The sequence below is a fragment of the Mauremys mutica genome, chromosome 2 (assembly GCF_020497125.1).
Source record: "Mauremys mutica isolate MM-2020 ecotype Southern chromosome 2, ASM2049712v1, whole genome shotgun sequence".
Classification (NCBI taxonomy): Eukaryota; Metazoa; Chordata; order Testudines; family Geoemydidae; genus Mauremys; species Mauremys mutica.
Genome location: NC_059073.1, coordinates 285,723,812 through 285,738,743, shown reverse-complemented (window position 1 = coordinate 285,738,743; position 14,932 = coordinate 285,723,812). Strand labels below are relative to the sequence as shown.

Sequence of the window (14,932 nt, the reverse complement as noted above, 5' to 3'; positions counted from 1 at the left end):
CACCTCTATCTTTTTTTAGGTGTTTTCTCGCAGACCCGTGAAATAGTCCAGGACTAAATCTTTCAAACTGTCAAAGCCGATCTTTTCACAGTTTGCTATGTTTAGGGTAATACCTTTGACTTTCATACAGGCCTTTCCTCCCGACAGCTTATACCCATACGTTTTCGGGCCTGCCAACATAAACTCAGTGATGTGTTGATTGTTGAGATGAGTTCCTGTCTGCATCCTGTAAAACTTGCCCATACCGGTATTGCCCTGGCCTCTTCTTTTGTCATTCAGTGTTGAACGCATTCTAAAACAATATGCATTTCCTCACCTTTTGGGGGCGAAGCCAGACTTTAAGGCACCTGCTCCCCTACTTGGTGTAAACTTTGCTTGTGCCAATCAGAAACGGAACACAAACAGGTTTTGGGCCCCGTCCCCTATGACACTTCTATGATGTCATAGTTGGTACTTTAGGCCTGCCTGCCATGTGCAGGCAGAGAGAGGAGAAAGAAAAACGAATCCTGTGTATCCTGTGTACACCCGTAACCGAGCCTGATCACCTCGAAGCCTCTCAGCTCACGTGTTTCAAACAGAGTTTCTACGTTTGCCGGTCGTTATGCGTTGGTTTGTACTTGTAAGTATCGGTTATTACTAAATGCTGCATCTTTGTTTATAAATATTGTTAGTAGATATTTTAGTCATTGTGTGTTTTAAGTTTCATCAACTCTATTAGCTAATCATACGCTGCTCCCTTACCCCTTGTAATTATCCCCAATAAAACTTTAAATTGATTAATTTTAGTTGTGTGTGTGTCTGCAGTTTGCATCGTGACCCAATAATCTCCTTGCATCCCTTACCAATATAGTCTATTGCCACGTGCAGCCTGGTAAATAACAGGCCTGCATTTTCTTTCGCCCCTGTGTGCCCGTGGCAATTTACATTGATCTGGTGGGATCTCGCTCGTGAGGTCCCCTAAATAATCCCCCAGAGGGAGGATTCCAGTCACCCACCCTTTTTCACAAATATCACTGAGTCACTGTCATGGTACAGACACCGCTCTTGCAACCCATCTAGGAGGCTGTATAGTTCTAAGCAGGCATAAGCAGCGATGAAACAGGCTATGAAAACATTGGTATTGCCAGAGATAGAGTACCGTTCTTTTGCGTGCTTCCAAGACACGCTGTTTCCTCATTGATAAACTCGCAGGATGAAACCTCGTAATTGGGAGAAAACAGGTACTGAAAGAGTTCATCAGGGTCTGTCACGATGCTGGTGTTGGGTAGGTTGGTTCTTTGGCCGAATTTACCCCACAAAGAATTTAAAAACAGTTTAGCGATTTGGTGTTTAGCAGGGTTTGATCTGATCTCATGTTGGCGTAAACGCATGCCTTCTTTCTGGAAGAAATCACTAACATACTTACTTTGTTTTTCTTCATCTGTGCACCAGCCAGGATACCCTGAAGCCTCTTGTTTCTGGCAGAGGTGTAATTTTATGTACTCTGAAAAGAGTTCATCAGATTTTTCATGAAAATGCCAGATTTCATAGATTTTAGCCACCGCGTACCCCTTCGCTATGGCCGCGTTTAATTCCACCGTGCACCAAGTCTCCAGGATGGCCCTCTCCTCGTCATTATGGGTGCAGGTTTCCCGCTGCTGGGTTTCTGCACAGGTTCGGCATAGCGGGAACATAAGCTTGTCACCCACTCTGACAGGTAACAGTGGGGAAAAGAGGCCTCGCGGGGGGTACATATTAATTTTTGCAATTCCAAAATAATTTGCAAGGGGTCCAAATTTGTCATACCCTATCGGACACCCCAATATAATTTATTCTTTGCTTTTGTTTATGAAAGGGTACAGGCTGGTAAAATCATAATAGTGGATTTCTTCCCCGGGGTTAGGCTTGTAATATAGGCAGATAGCATTTGTCCTCCCCCAAAAAAGAGCATCCCTAGGCACAAGAGGCTGGGGTAACTGGGCTCGGTTTAAAAAGTCTGCAAGCTCCCTGTCTGTTTCTTTCATCACCTCCCACTTGTGCTCCCAAAGAATCCTCACTACAAAACCAAGTCGTTTTAGAGAGTCAGTCTTGAGCTGCGTCTTGTAATAAAGAAACCCAAAAGATGTCCCCATCATAGGGTTTTGTACTTTTTCACAGTGACAGGTGACACAACCGTGGAAAAAACACCCGTTAAACTCAAAGGCTGTGCATGCCCCATCAACATCAGCATAACCATCTAAAAAGTAGGGGCCTACCTGTAGTTCCTCACCCTGTAAAGCATGCCGTATTTGTATATTTTCTTTGTAAGAGAGATACAACAGCCACTGAATAGATGGGGTCAAATATCTCTTTTTCTGCCTACGATAATTGTCTGGAGGGAGAAGAGCTACTGTGTTAGGCTCCAAAAACATAAACCTGTACATAGCCATGCAGACAGATTCTAGTGTTATGTACCGGAATGGATATATACACAGTTTTATCTTGGTGAATTTACCAGGTTCTTTCTCTACTATATCTCCCTTCTCCGTCATTTTCATAATCTCTTTTCTGTATAGGATACAAGCCTGTCTCAAAATTTTGACATCCTGCTGACAGTAATACGCGAGCTCTTTCTGCAAGTCAGACACCTCAGAGCTGTGGTCCCGATACCAGTCGAGAAACTGCTTTTTCCCTGGGCATCATGCTTTCTACACCATAGTGCTCCACACTGGGCATAGGCCCCACGTAATTTTGATTTTCTAAATTTTTTAAAAAATGTGGAAAATAACCTTTGCACCCTTCAAACCCCATCGCCTGCGGTAGCTTGCTAAGCTTCATGGGCAAGAAGCTTAAAGAGTCTATAAAACGAATCCCCAGGGCCTTAACTTCCACACACACATTAGTTTACTACCCTGAGTGATCAGTTCTAGGCACATCTTTTCTTTCAGTAACTGCCTAATGATAAAGTACGCATCGTAATCTTTGGAATTGTGTGCTAGGAACGTGTAGTCCCGAAACTTTGCCAATAAAGGTCTTAACAAACATAGAAAGACACTTATCGCCCTTAAATTCCCAGGATTTTTCTGGCTTTAGGGACATAGCAAAAATGTAATTGGGAGTATGCAACCCAGTCTCCTGCGTGCATTTGAAATCATAAAAAATATACTTTTCTAGGAATTCGGGCTTTCTAAGGTTGTCCATAAAACAGAGGTGGCTGTCTACATCACCAATGATCAAACCCTGACACTGCTTACACCACCTCCCTTTACACCTGTGCCGCTTGTCCACATAAGACTGACACTTATCACACAAAGTTTTAGACAGGCATTCAACTTGGTTTTTTGATGCACAGTCGATATGTCTGACCAAACATTCTTTGGACCGACAATACAGTCTACAGCTAGGACACCTCAGCTGCACGGCCACGCTATCTGAGCACGTTACGCTCAAGCAGAGGTGGCAATGATGCCTGCAAGAGTGGTCGTGGCTGTACACTGTGTGTAAAAACTCACAATAATTTTTCGCTCCGAACTTTTTCACATCCAGAACCCCATAGTAATGCTCATCGTGCAACAGGATGAAATAAGTCTTGGGGTACACTGTGCCCCCCGTTTTAAAAAAGCTTCAGCTGCCTTTTGCCGTATACAGCACCACCTGTATGTTAACTCCTAAATGCTGTGCAAACTTTGCTACATCACTGAGCATAACCTTTTTTTTAATCTGACCACCCCAGTTTCTTATGCAACTTTCTCGCCTCCGCTAACAATTCCGTGTCCGTATGTTTACGATCGGACTTGACGGCCAAGAGCCCACCCGCAAAACACAGATTGGTACCAGTGTAAACTAGGTCTACTAAACATTGTCTCTTTTTATGAATAATTTGACTACTAAGGATAGAATTTAAAGCTCTACGAGCGCCCCCACTCATTTTTTACTACTGTCACAACGAGGTGCAATGTCCCATCAACATACAACTCTATTGCTCTGTAGCAGCTTTGAGGTCTGATTTAAGAAATCCTCAGCAGACAGCTCATCCCTAGTTCTTCTGACTGAAAACAAAGGGTTAGTTAAATTACGGCTCTCTAAACGTAACTGAACATAGTCATCAGGGCCTACCCTACCGTTAACGTCACTGAGCACTAACTGTATCCCCCGGTGTAGGGCTTCAACAACCTGCTGAGCTGAATTTATTTGCTCAAGATTGAGGAAGCGAAATTACTCACAATACACCGACCCCCCAAATCTAGGTAATTCACGTTGCCAACTTCTCACTGTCTCCATATACACCTCTGCATTTTCAGGGTTACTTGGGGGTTCCTCTACGGGACCATTAGCAGCATCTTCTACATCAGAGGCACCTCCGTGAGGGTCATTGGGAGTAGACGGGGACCCATCTAGAGAGCCCTCTGGGGAATTTTCTAAACCAGAGTCTGATTCTGCCTCCCCATTTTCAGACAAGCCAGTTTGAAAGCCTCCAATAGGGGGCATCTTTTTTTCCTCATTACCTCTTTAGCCCTTTTAAAAAATTTTACAACAACCCTGGCTTGAAACTTTTTGGTAGCCATTTGTTTATCCGCCAAGCGCTGTCCCCCCTGTGTTTACACATCAGCTGATGTGTACCCTGGAGAGTGCCCCTTTTACCCAGGCCTAGTCACACCTGCTCAGAGCCACGACTAGTCACACCTTTCCACGACTAGTCACACCTGCTCAGAACCACCCTTTCCAGCCCTCCTGTCTTTTAGACCCCCTGAGGATACAGAGTTCAGCAGTGTTCTGAACAAAGCGTCTATTTTTCCCAAATCTTTTTAGAATGCCGTTCTTTTAGACTCCCCGAGGATACAGCATCCATCAGTTTTCTGAATGAAGCATCAGACTCTTCCCAAATACTAGAATATGGGGGAGCTGTGACGAGCTTATGGTTTTGGGAGAATGGTTTCTCAGTCCTTGTTTTTTTGTGTTTTTTTTTATTCACAACACTAAAGCGCATGAATGTGTGCATTTTCGCTCATAGTTTCCTCAAGGTTTGGTGTGGTGATGGCCGCTGAGGAACTGGAGTTGTTTGCTTGGCTGTTTTTTACCAGAGTCTTTTGTCTTGTCATTGGGTTTGATGTATATGAAGTTTGGACCACCCTGATGCTTCATCTGCACTCTTGTGCTGTTGTGCATTGTTAAAGGTCTCAAATCAGATTCCTGATTCTTTGGTGGTTCTGGAGGAGGTGTCCTTGTAGCTCTGACTACAGCACTGTCAGAAAAGTTGCCCATGCCTATGGGGGCGGGGAATTACAAAACTGAACTTTACTAGCTTTCTCTCCCACACCTATGTATTTACTTAAAATACAAAACCCCATAAAACAACCAAACCAATAAGCAAAATATATTTACTGGGCTTCATCCATCCATCAGTCACTGATGCTGGTGAATTTTCTTTTTCAGCTGTCTCTTTCCTTTTTCTTTTGAGCTTGTTTTCCATCTGGTCTAAGGATCTCTCATGTTTTGACTGTACTGTGGAGCAAACAACATTATTATAAAATATATGAAACCATCTTGTAAACTTAAAAAAATAAAATATTCATTAGGGTGTTTTTCTATTTAAAAAGTCATAGCTTAAAAAAAAAAAACGGTTACCCACCTTTTAGGAACTGTTGTTCTTCGAGATGTGTTGTTCATGTCCATTCAAAGTAGGTGTGTGCACGCCCAACCGGAAGATTTTCCCCAGCAGCGTCCGTAGGGTCGGCTCGGGCGCCCCCTGGAGTGGCGCCACCACGGTGCCCTATAAAAGAGGCCGCTGACCCTCCACCCCCTCAGTTCCTTCTTGCCGGCTCTCTGACAGAGGGGTAGGAGGGTGGGTGTTGGAATGGACATGAGGGGAGCCCTTTGGCCCAGCTGTTGATGGATACACACATTTACTAAAAGGTGGGTAACTGATTTTTCTTCTTCGAGTGGTTGTTCATGTCCATTCAAAGTAGGTGACTCACAAGCCTAACCTTAGGAGGAGGGGTTGGAGATCACTGCTGACTGGAGAACTGCACGACCGAACGCTGCGTCATCCCTCGCCTGTTGTGTGATGGCGTAGTGAGCCGAGAATGTGTGGATGGAGGACCACGTGGCCACTCTACAAATATCCTGCTATTTTTCTTCTTCGAGTGGTTGTTCATGTCCATTCAAAGTAGGTGACTCACAAGCCTAACCTTAGGAGGAGGGGTTGGAGATCACTGCTGACTGGAGAACTGCACGACCGAACGCTGCGTCATCCCTCGCCTGTTGTGTGATGGCGTAGTGAGCCGAGAATGTGTGGATGGAGGACCACGTGGCCACTCTACAAATATCCCCCTTCATCCTCTCCGCCACCGCGACGAAGAGCTGAGTCGAGTGTCTCAAGGGCTTGGTATGCTCTATGTCAGGTCTTCACAACTCATAGAGCGGCGAGGGCCACATTACTCCAAAGAAAATAGCTGAGGGCCGAACCCCCCCGGCCGTACTGAAACGCCCCCCCCCACGTGCCGCCTAGCCCTGTAAGCAAGCAGGACTCACCCCGGCGGTGCCACCTGCTGGTCTTCTCAGGAATTAGCTCATCCAGTCGTTGGAGCGCCCTCTGCAGGCCGGTGTCCCACTGCCGCTGGCTCTGTGTCCCTCCTCGACCCCGGTGCCCTTTGATCTGGGGTGCTGTCCCCTGACAATACCCCCACGCTCTGGCTCTAGGTCTCCCCTCTCTGGGGAACCCCCAATCCTCTAATCCCCACCTCACCTCACTATAAGGCTACTGCCAGTCACCAACTAGCCCCCGCGCCCTGGTGCAGACTGCATTATACCAGCCACTCATCACAGGCAAGGTTGGGTTTGGTCCTGCTGCCTCCCTCTATAGCTGGGCTGCCCCTCTACAGTCCTGCTACTGGTCTTAGCCCCTCTTCTAGGTCCGCAGCTTGGGGGTTTTCCAGGCTGGAGCTCCCCCAGCTCCTCTAGCCTTCGCCAGCCCTGCTCCACTCCCAGTACCCTGCTCAGGTCCCTAGCAGCCAGACCCTTCTCTCTGTACAAGCAGAGAGAGACTTCCTCTGGCCCACAGCCTTTTTATAGAGGCCAGCTGGGGCGGCTTCCCCAGTCAGCTCCGCTTTTCCCCTGCCACAGCCCTTCCCCAGGGCTGTTTTAAGCCCTTCAGGGCAGGAGCGGGGTAACCACCCTGCTACACCCCCCAAAACACATCCCCCTACCCCAGCGACGCCCACACCGTGGAAACAAACCCTCCTTCTCCAGCGCCGCCTTGCCGAAACAGCTGTGGGCCGAAAAGGAAGGGTTTTTTTGGGGGGGTGACACTTTATTAAGAATTTTTCAATTAAAGCAAACAATTTTTTAAATTATTTTTATTTTTTTTATGAACCATGGAAAAATGAAAAACACCTGTTCCGTTGAAAGAAAACATTTGTACTTTTCATAATCACCTTGCAAATTTAATGAGAGATATTACATCTCTTTTCAGCAACAAGCTTGTCATATTTGGGGGTCATATTTGAAGTGGATATTTTCATAATGTCTTCCAAATGGTCGTCAGTCAGAGAAGAACGTTGCTTGTTTTTATTCATGTTCATGATGGAAAATGTTTGTTCACATATGTAAGTGCTTCCAAAAATGCTAAACGTTTTCAGTGCAACTTCGATAAGATTCTTGTATTTTTCATCGTCCAGACTTTTGTAGAAGTCCCACAGGCTGCTTTCTCTGTGCTTATTTCGTTAAATTGCCGAACACTGAAGTTCAATAACCTCCAACTGCAAATCTCCTGGCACTTCCTCTGGATCCACAGCAAAGGGATCTTCAATCAGCTTCAACTGGATGTCGTCATCTTTAGACAAAGTAAGTCTTCTGTCAAATTCTTCAATCAAAAGATTGATGTGCTTTGCGTATTTTTCTCCTAACTCGGCGTGTTTGTGCGGAGGGGTACGCTGTGCACAAGTGGGAAAGTGACACATTTCACCTTTTGACAGCTGACTTCTGAAAAGTTTCAATTTCATTTTGAAAGCTTTCACTGCTGCACACATTTGAGATATAAGTTGATTTTTTCCCTGAAATTGAATGTTGAGATCATTCAGGTGTGCTGTAATATCACAAAAGAAAAAGAGATCTTGATTCCAGGACTCATTTTCAAGCTCTGGGAATTTTATTGTCCCATTTGCTAGGAATTTTGCTATATCTCCTCTTTCAAAGCAATGAAATGCTGGAGCACTCTTCCTCGACTCAACCACCTCACTTCTGTATGGTAGATTAAGTCGCTGCACTTGGCGTCTTCCCCTTCAAGAAAGGCTCGAAATGTCCTATGTTTTAGTCCTCTAGAACGGATGTAGTTTACAATGGAAACTACCACTGACATTACATGCTCAAATTTTAAGACTTTGCTACACAAAACCTGCTGATGTATAATGCAGTGATGTTTGGTTATTTGTCTCCCAATAAATTCTTCAAGAAGACTAACGGCTCCAACATTTTTTCCGCACATAGCTGGAGCACCATCAGTACAAATGGCCACCAAGTTTGTGAAATCTAATCCCAATTTATCATTCATGCACTTGATCACTTCACTGGAGATTTCTTTTCCGGTTGTGCGACCTGTCATGGAGCACATGCCAACAAGTTCTTCTGTAATTTCAAAGTTTTTATCAATACCTCTAATAAAAATAAGAAGTTGGGCAGTGTCTTTTAAATCGGTGCTTTCATCCATAGCTAGGGAGTAAAAGCAGAATTCAGTGACTCTCTGCTTTAACTGATCACTTAGATTGGTAGAAATGTCTGCTATTCTTCTCTGTACAGTCATGCGTGATAGACTGACATTCTCATATATTCCCCTCTTTTCTGGACTTAACTCAGATACAGCAATCAACATACACTTTTTTAAAAACTCGCCTTCTGTGAAGCATTTCCCAGCAACAGCAATTTCCTTAGAAATCTGATAGCTTACTTTAGTAACCGTATTGTTCTCAGTGCTCACTTTCTTGAAAATTTGCTGTTCTCCACCAAGGTTTTTCACTAAACTGGCTGCTTTAATTATTTTTTCATTTGGGCTCAATTTGGCGAGATTGGGATGTTTAGCTTCAAAGTGCCGCCGAAGGTTGTATTCTTTCGGAACAGCTAATGTTTCGCAACACACGAGGCACAGTATTTTGTCTTTGGAAACAGTACATAAGTATTTATTCGTCCATTCAGTGTTGAAAACTCTGTGCTCTGATTCTATTTTTCTCTTTTTCTTTTCACTCGTGGTAGCCATTATGAAGCTCAAGATTTTGTTGAATAAATTTACACACAAGGGAAACACTCAGTCACACACAAAGAGAAGAGATATCTCACAGCGCGTGGCACACTAGCAAGGCACTGACAGTGTGTGGAAGCCTGTAGAGGGGGAAAGAAATGGCACGCATAGGGTAACCATCACAGCAGTAAAATAGTACCGCCCCTCCCTGCTCGGCCCCACCATTACATTTCTCTTCAACCCCCCAAGGGTCACTATATTACTGCACACAGCAGTACCAAAAATTAAAATACTTAAAATGGATGCCTCCCTCTAGCCACCAACTCACTGCTCGCCTCCTCACCCCCCCCAAGTACACAGCCTCACCGCCACTACCTGCCCACCCACCCTCTCAGTTCATCATCCCCCTATGAAATAAGGGGAGGGGAAAAGGGGGACAGTTTGAAGGGATTTTCTGGGGCTATGAACTAAGCCAGGGAGAGGAAAGGAGGGGCAGTGTGAAGGGATTGGATGTGACTGTCCAACACACAAACAGGGGCCGCAGGGAGCCTGCGGGGCGGAGGGGAAGCAGTGTGATAGGGGCCAAGGGTAAGGTCCCTGGACCAGGGAAGGGGACAGTAGTCGGGGCAGGGCAGGTGCAACGCACACACGCAGGGCCGCCCGGGGGGGGGGCAAGTGGGGCAATTTGCCCCAGGCCCCGCAGGGGCCCCCACGAGAATGTCGGAGGCTCCACCCCGCCTCTGCCTTCGCCTTCCCCTTCCCCCATCTAGGGTGACCAGATCAGAGAGGCGAAATATCGAGATGCGGGGGTGGAGCCAAAAAAAAAAAAAGCTGGCGGCGGAGGAAAAAAAAGCAAAAAAGCATGAACAAGTGGGAAGCGCCTGGGCTGGCGCCAGCCATGCAGACATAAACGGCGGCCCCGGCACTCAACAACCCCCATCCAGAGCCCGAGGACTGACACCCTGATGCCGCGGAGATGGGCATGGACAGGGGGAGCGCCCCCGCCAGGTCCCTGCGTGGAGACCGGCCTGGGCTGGCCGTGGGCGCACCGGCGGGGAGCAGCCCCTTCCCTGGCGGGCTCCAGCCCCCCACGGGCCCAGGAGTGCGGAGCCATAGCGTCCTTTGCACCACTGGGCTACACCCTGCTGGAGAAAGCAGGCTCCCGCCATGGCCCCCAGGCCGGGACCCGCCTCAGCATCGCGGGATAGGATCTCCTCACCTAGGGTCGCACACCCAGCCAGGCACACACTGCTCCCCCGGCCCTGCCCCCCAGAGGCAGACAGACTCACAGATACTAATTATCCCCAGCACTGCTCCCCCAACATCTTCCACCCGCTCCTTCGCCTCTCCCTCGCTGCGTGTAACCTGGCACTCAGCACCAACTACACCCCCCTTCCCGCCCGAGCAGCAAAGCTGCGGCAGCAGCCAAACAACCGCACGGCACAGCGCCCCCGGGGCAGCAGGAAGGGAGACTCTCAGGGTGGGCTGCCGCGGAGCTGGCTTCACAAACACGGGCTGCTCTAACTTAATCCTTTTAGATTTCTTACAAATAGTCTTTTTCTTACTGTAACTTTTTGTGTGGATTAGACGGTCAATATAACGCTGTAAGCAGGCATCTTCTGGTTTGGTTATTTTCTTTAAAACACGGTTAGGGTCTGCACTAAATTGCACAGCATTTATCAAGGTCACCCTTTGTGCTAAATGTTCTTGGGTTAGGCACAAACATTGCATAGCATAACCTATGGCAATAACAGTGTTTAATAAGCTTTCCAAACACAGCTCAGCACACAGGCCCCGGAGCTTGCAGTTTAGATCCACTGAAATCCAAGTCACACAGTCATGGTACCATTGGGCTGACGTATCTATGAAAGAGCCCTCACAATTTTCAAAAAGCTTTTCCCAAAGAAAGTGTATAAGGAGAGCATAAACAGCAACGCGTACAATAGGCCACATGACTCTTTTATGCTCACGACATGGCACTGGCTCAGTTAGTTCTATGCCAAGCTGCCTCCTAAACTCCTCATAGCCATCTTCCTCAGAGTATTTGTATCGGCGTTGAGCAAAAACAAGGTGAGCCTGGTTCATCTTTGCTGCTTGATGCAACACTGTCCAGGGCCTCCGGGTCCTCTAGAAAGGAATCGTCATGCTCTTGAGAGATTTTCAGAAAAGAAACAGTGTAAGCACCCCACGGCTTGTTTTTAGATTTACACAACCCCCGGTTCCTAACCCATTACATCCCTTCATCGACCGTCGCTTCTTAATCATTCATTTACCTGTGCAACGTCTTTTCCGTTCACCTTGTCCGCCGGTGACTCCCCCAAGCTGCAATTGCATTCCACCTCTAAGGTGGTGGACAAAGAGAGGCCACCATGCTCATCGGGGTGTCCCACAAGCAGTTGGGTTTTGGGTGCAGGTTCTGGTGTATCCATCAACAGCTGGGCCAAAGGGCTCCCCTCATTTGCTCCCTCCTCTTCGGAACTGTCGCTGATGTAGCGCTTTCTCCGCGGATGGTCAAAGACCCTGGGGGCTAAAACAAAGTCCAAAGGTCTCATGGGGGTGGTGAAGGAGTCCATGTTTCCTCTCAGCAGCCATTCCATGATTTCTAAAACACGTGTCCTTGGTAAGAGATGGCATCCTCTGTCCGGCGCTGGGGGACTAATGGGTAACGGTGCTGCACTCTGATTGGCAGAGGGCCTTGGGAGGAGTTCTTAGAGCGGTCACACGACCCACTTCCAGACGGGTCACATTAAAGGAACTTTCCTCGGGCTGAACAGGAAACTAGTGCTACCTACTAAGTTACAGCAGAAAGGATCCAAAGAGGGAACCAATAATGAAGCACTCCTGAAACCCTGTTTATAAACACTGCAAGCTAGTCATTGGTCTGGAGTGGCACTGCCTTGCAAACCTCGCTCTTTTGAAAGGCAAAGACCTGCATATTCAAAATCAAACATGGGCATGGTAACAATCTCACTCTCAAAGTTTGAAAATTAGTCCAATTAAACACTACTTTTGTTTCAAGAATTTATTGATTTGAATTTGTACTACCAAAAAAAGACTTTGAACATTTGTTTGATTGCAATAGTTTATAAAAACAACAGGTGGCAGCATCAGTCTACTGTAAAAGCCTTTTACTTTTAACTTTCCCCTGCCACCTTTCGGATCTTTCACTGCAAGTTCTGTTTCTCCATTCTCTTGTGCAGGTATCCTAGAGATGAGTTTACAGGATGACACATCCACTCTTTTTTTTACTAAACTTTCTAAACTTACCTGTGCTGCATTATCTGAACAGACTGTAGCAGGGAATAACATATGTTGCCAGGCATGTTTTTAATTGTGAATGTGACTTGGCCTTTTTGCTAATCTATTCTCCAAAAAGTTTCAGTAGTAGTCTAGTGATCAGATTATTACTGAAAGTCTAAAGATTGGTTCCCACTTCTAATCCATGATTGGTCTGGTGTTCCTCAAAACTCTGTAACGGATAAATAAGACTAAGGTTCGGACCCAGATAAATATCTGTATCACTTTTTAAAACCCATGAGGTAAGTAAAAACAACTCAGTGTAAAGACAGATTTACTAAGATTTATTAAAATTAAACAAATTAACAACGGCAATAGAATAATAGCACAGAGGTTTGACCCCAAAGGGCATAAAGCCCGGCACCCTTCTACTCTTAGCAAGCTATGGGAACTCTTTTACTTGCAGGAGATGACATTCACTGGCAACTTGGATGGAAAGGCAGACAGCTGGTTGCGACTGGGTACTACTATGGTGGTTGCTGGATTCTGGACCTGTAACTGCCTTAGATGGGATGACACAGACTGAAGCTGGATCAGGATACCGCACAGTAATCTTCAGGTATCTCGTGAAGAATCTTGCCTTTTGATGTGCATGCAGAAGAACTAGGCATGGGCTGACTGTGGTGGACAGCCCCTGGTGCGGAACGTGCTGGCTTTTAAATAGACTTGGGCACGTAACCTTTTCCCACACTTTTCTTCCTGCCATTAGGAGAAAAGGTGTCAACCACCCAACCAAAAGGACCCACAAAATGGAGTTCAAACAACAACTTGACCATGACCATTGACAAAACAGTTACTCACCTTTTGTAACTGTTGTTCTTCAATATGTGTTGCTCATCTCTATTTCAGTTAGGTGTGTGTGTGCGCTGTGTGCATGGCTGTTGGAAATTTTTCCCTAGCAGCTACCTGTCAACCTGGCTGTGGAGTCCCCTGGAGTGGCGCCCATATGGTGCTTTATATATGACTCTGCTGGCCCGATCCCCCTTCAGTTCGTTCTTGCCAGCTACTCCGACAGAGGGGAAGATGGGGGGAATGGAATAGATATGAGCAACACATCTCAAAGAACAAGTTACAAAAGGTGAGTAACTGTTTTTTCTTCTTCGAGTGCTTGCTCATATCAATTTCAATTAGGTGACTCCCAAGCCTTACCTAGGAGGTGGGATCAGAGTCAAGGTATTGCTGACTGAAGTACCGCTCTACCAAAGATTGGAACTTTCCTAGATTGGTGGACGATGGCGTAGTGCGACGTGAAAGTATGCACAGAAGACCACATTGCAGCCCTGCAGATTTCCTGAAGAGGTAGTTGGGATAGAAAGGCTGACCTTGTGGAGTGAGCTGTGATATTAGGTGGAGGAACCTTCACCGAGTCATAACAGGTGCGGATACAAGCTGTGATCCAGGAGATCTGCTGGGAAGAGACTGTTAATCCCTTCATCCATTCTGCTATAGCAACAAACAACTGAGTTATCTTTTGGAATGGCTTTGTGCACTTGATGTAGAAAGCGAGCGCTCTCCTGACATCCAGCGAGTGCAGTTTTTGTTCTTGAGAGACGTTGTGTGGCCTTGGGTAAAAAGCAGGCAGGATGATGTCCTGGCTAATATGGGACACCACCTTGGGAAAGAAAGCTGGACGAGGTGTAAGTTGTACCTTGTCTTTATGAAAAATTGTTTGCGGGGGCTCAGAGGTGAGGGCCCGCAGCTCAGACACATATTGTGCCTAGGTGATAGCCACCAGAAAAGCTACTTTCCAAGAGAGGTAAAGGAGTGAACAGGAAGCTATGGGCTCAAAGGGAGGACCCATGAGACAGGAGAGGACTAGTTAAGGTCCCAAGCTGGGATGGGTTGCTTTATCAGGGGATGTATCTTCTCCAGGCCTTTCAGGAAACGACCCACAATGGGATTAGCAAACACCTAACTCCCAGAATCACCTGGGTGAAAAGCTGAGATGGCTGCAAGGTGGACCTTGACAGAACCAAATGCCAGACTTTGGTTCTTTAGATACATGAGATAGTCCAGGATACAAGGGATGGGGGCCTGGAATGGGAGCACCTGCTGCTGGGCGCACCAGCTGGAGAATATCTTCCATTTCACCCTGTATGTGGCCCTAGTAGATGGTTTGCGGCTTTCCAGAAGTACCTGCCCAAACCGGATCCGAGCAGGCAAGCTCTGCCTGATTCAACCACGGATTCTCCAGGCCATGAGGTGGAGAGATTGAAGGTCTGGATGAAAGAGGTGACCGTGCTCCTGTGTAATGAGGTCAGGAATGAGAGGTAGCTGTATCAGTGGCTGGATCGATAAATCCATGAGGATGGGGTACCAGTACTGGCAAGGCCAGGCTGGGGCCCTCAAAATGATGTCCACCTTGTTCCTGTGGACTTTGAGGAGCACTTTGTGGATCAGTGGAAATGGCGGGAAGGCACGTAGCAGCTGCCCAGTCCATGAGCTCAT

At 46.7% G+C, this 14,932-nt stretch overlaps 1 protein-coding gene across 1 annotated transcript in view; it reads right to left on the bottom strand.

The window, feature by feature from the left end:
* Positions 1–335, bottom strand: part of MINDY4 (MINDY lysine 48 deubiquitinase 4) — a 103,560-nt gene extending 103,225 nt beyond the window's left edge. Inside the window, exon 1 of the mRNA XM_045004378.1 lies at positions 317–335. The gene's annotated coding sequence lies outside the window, so the exon portion shown is untranslated. The remainder of the gene's footprint in view (positions 1–316) is intronic.
* Positions 336–14,932: the final 14,597 nt, after the last annotated feature.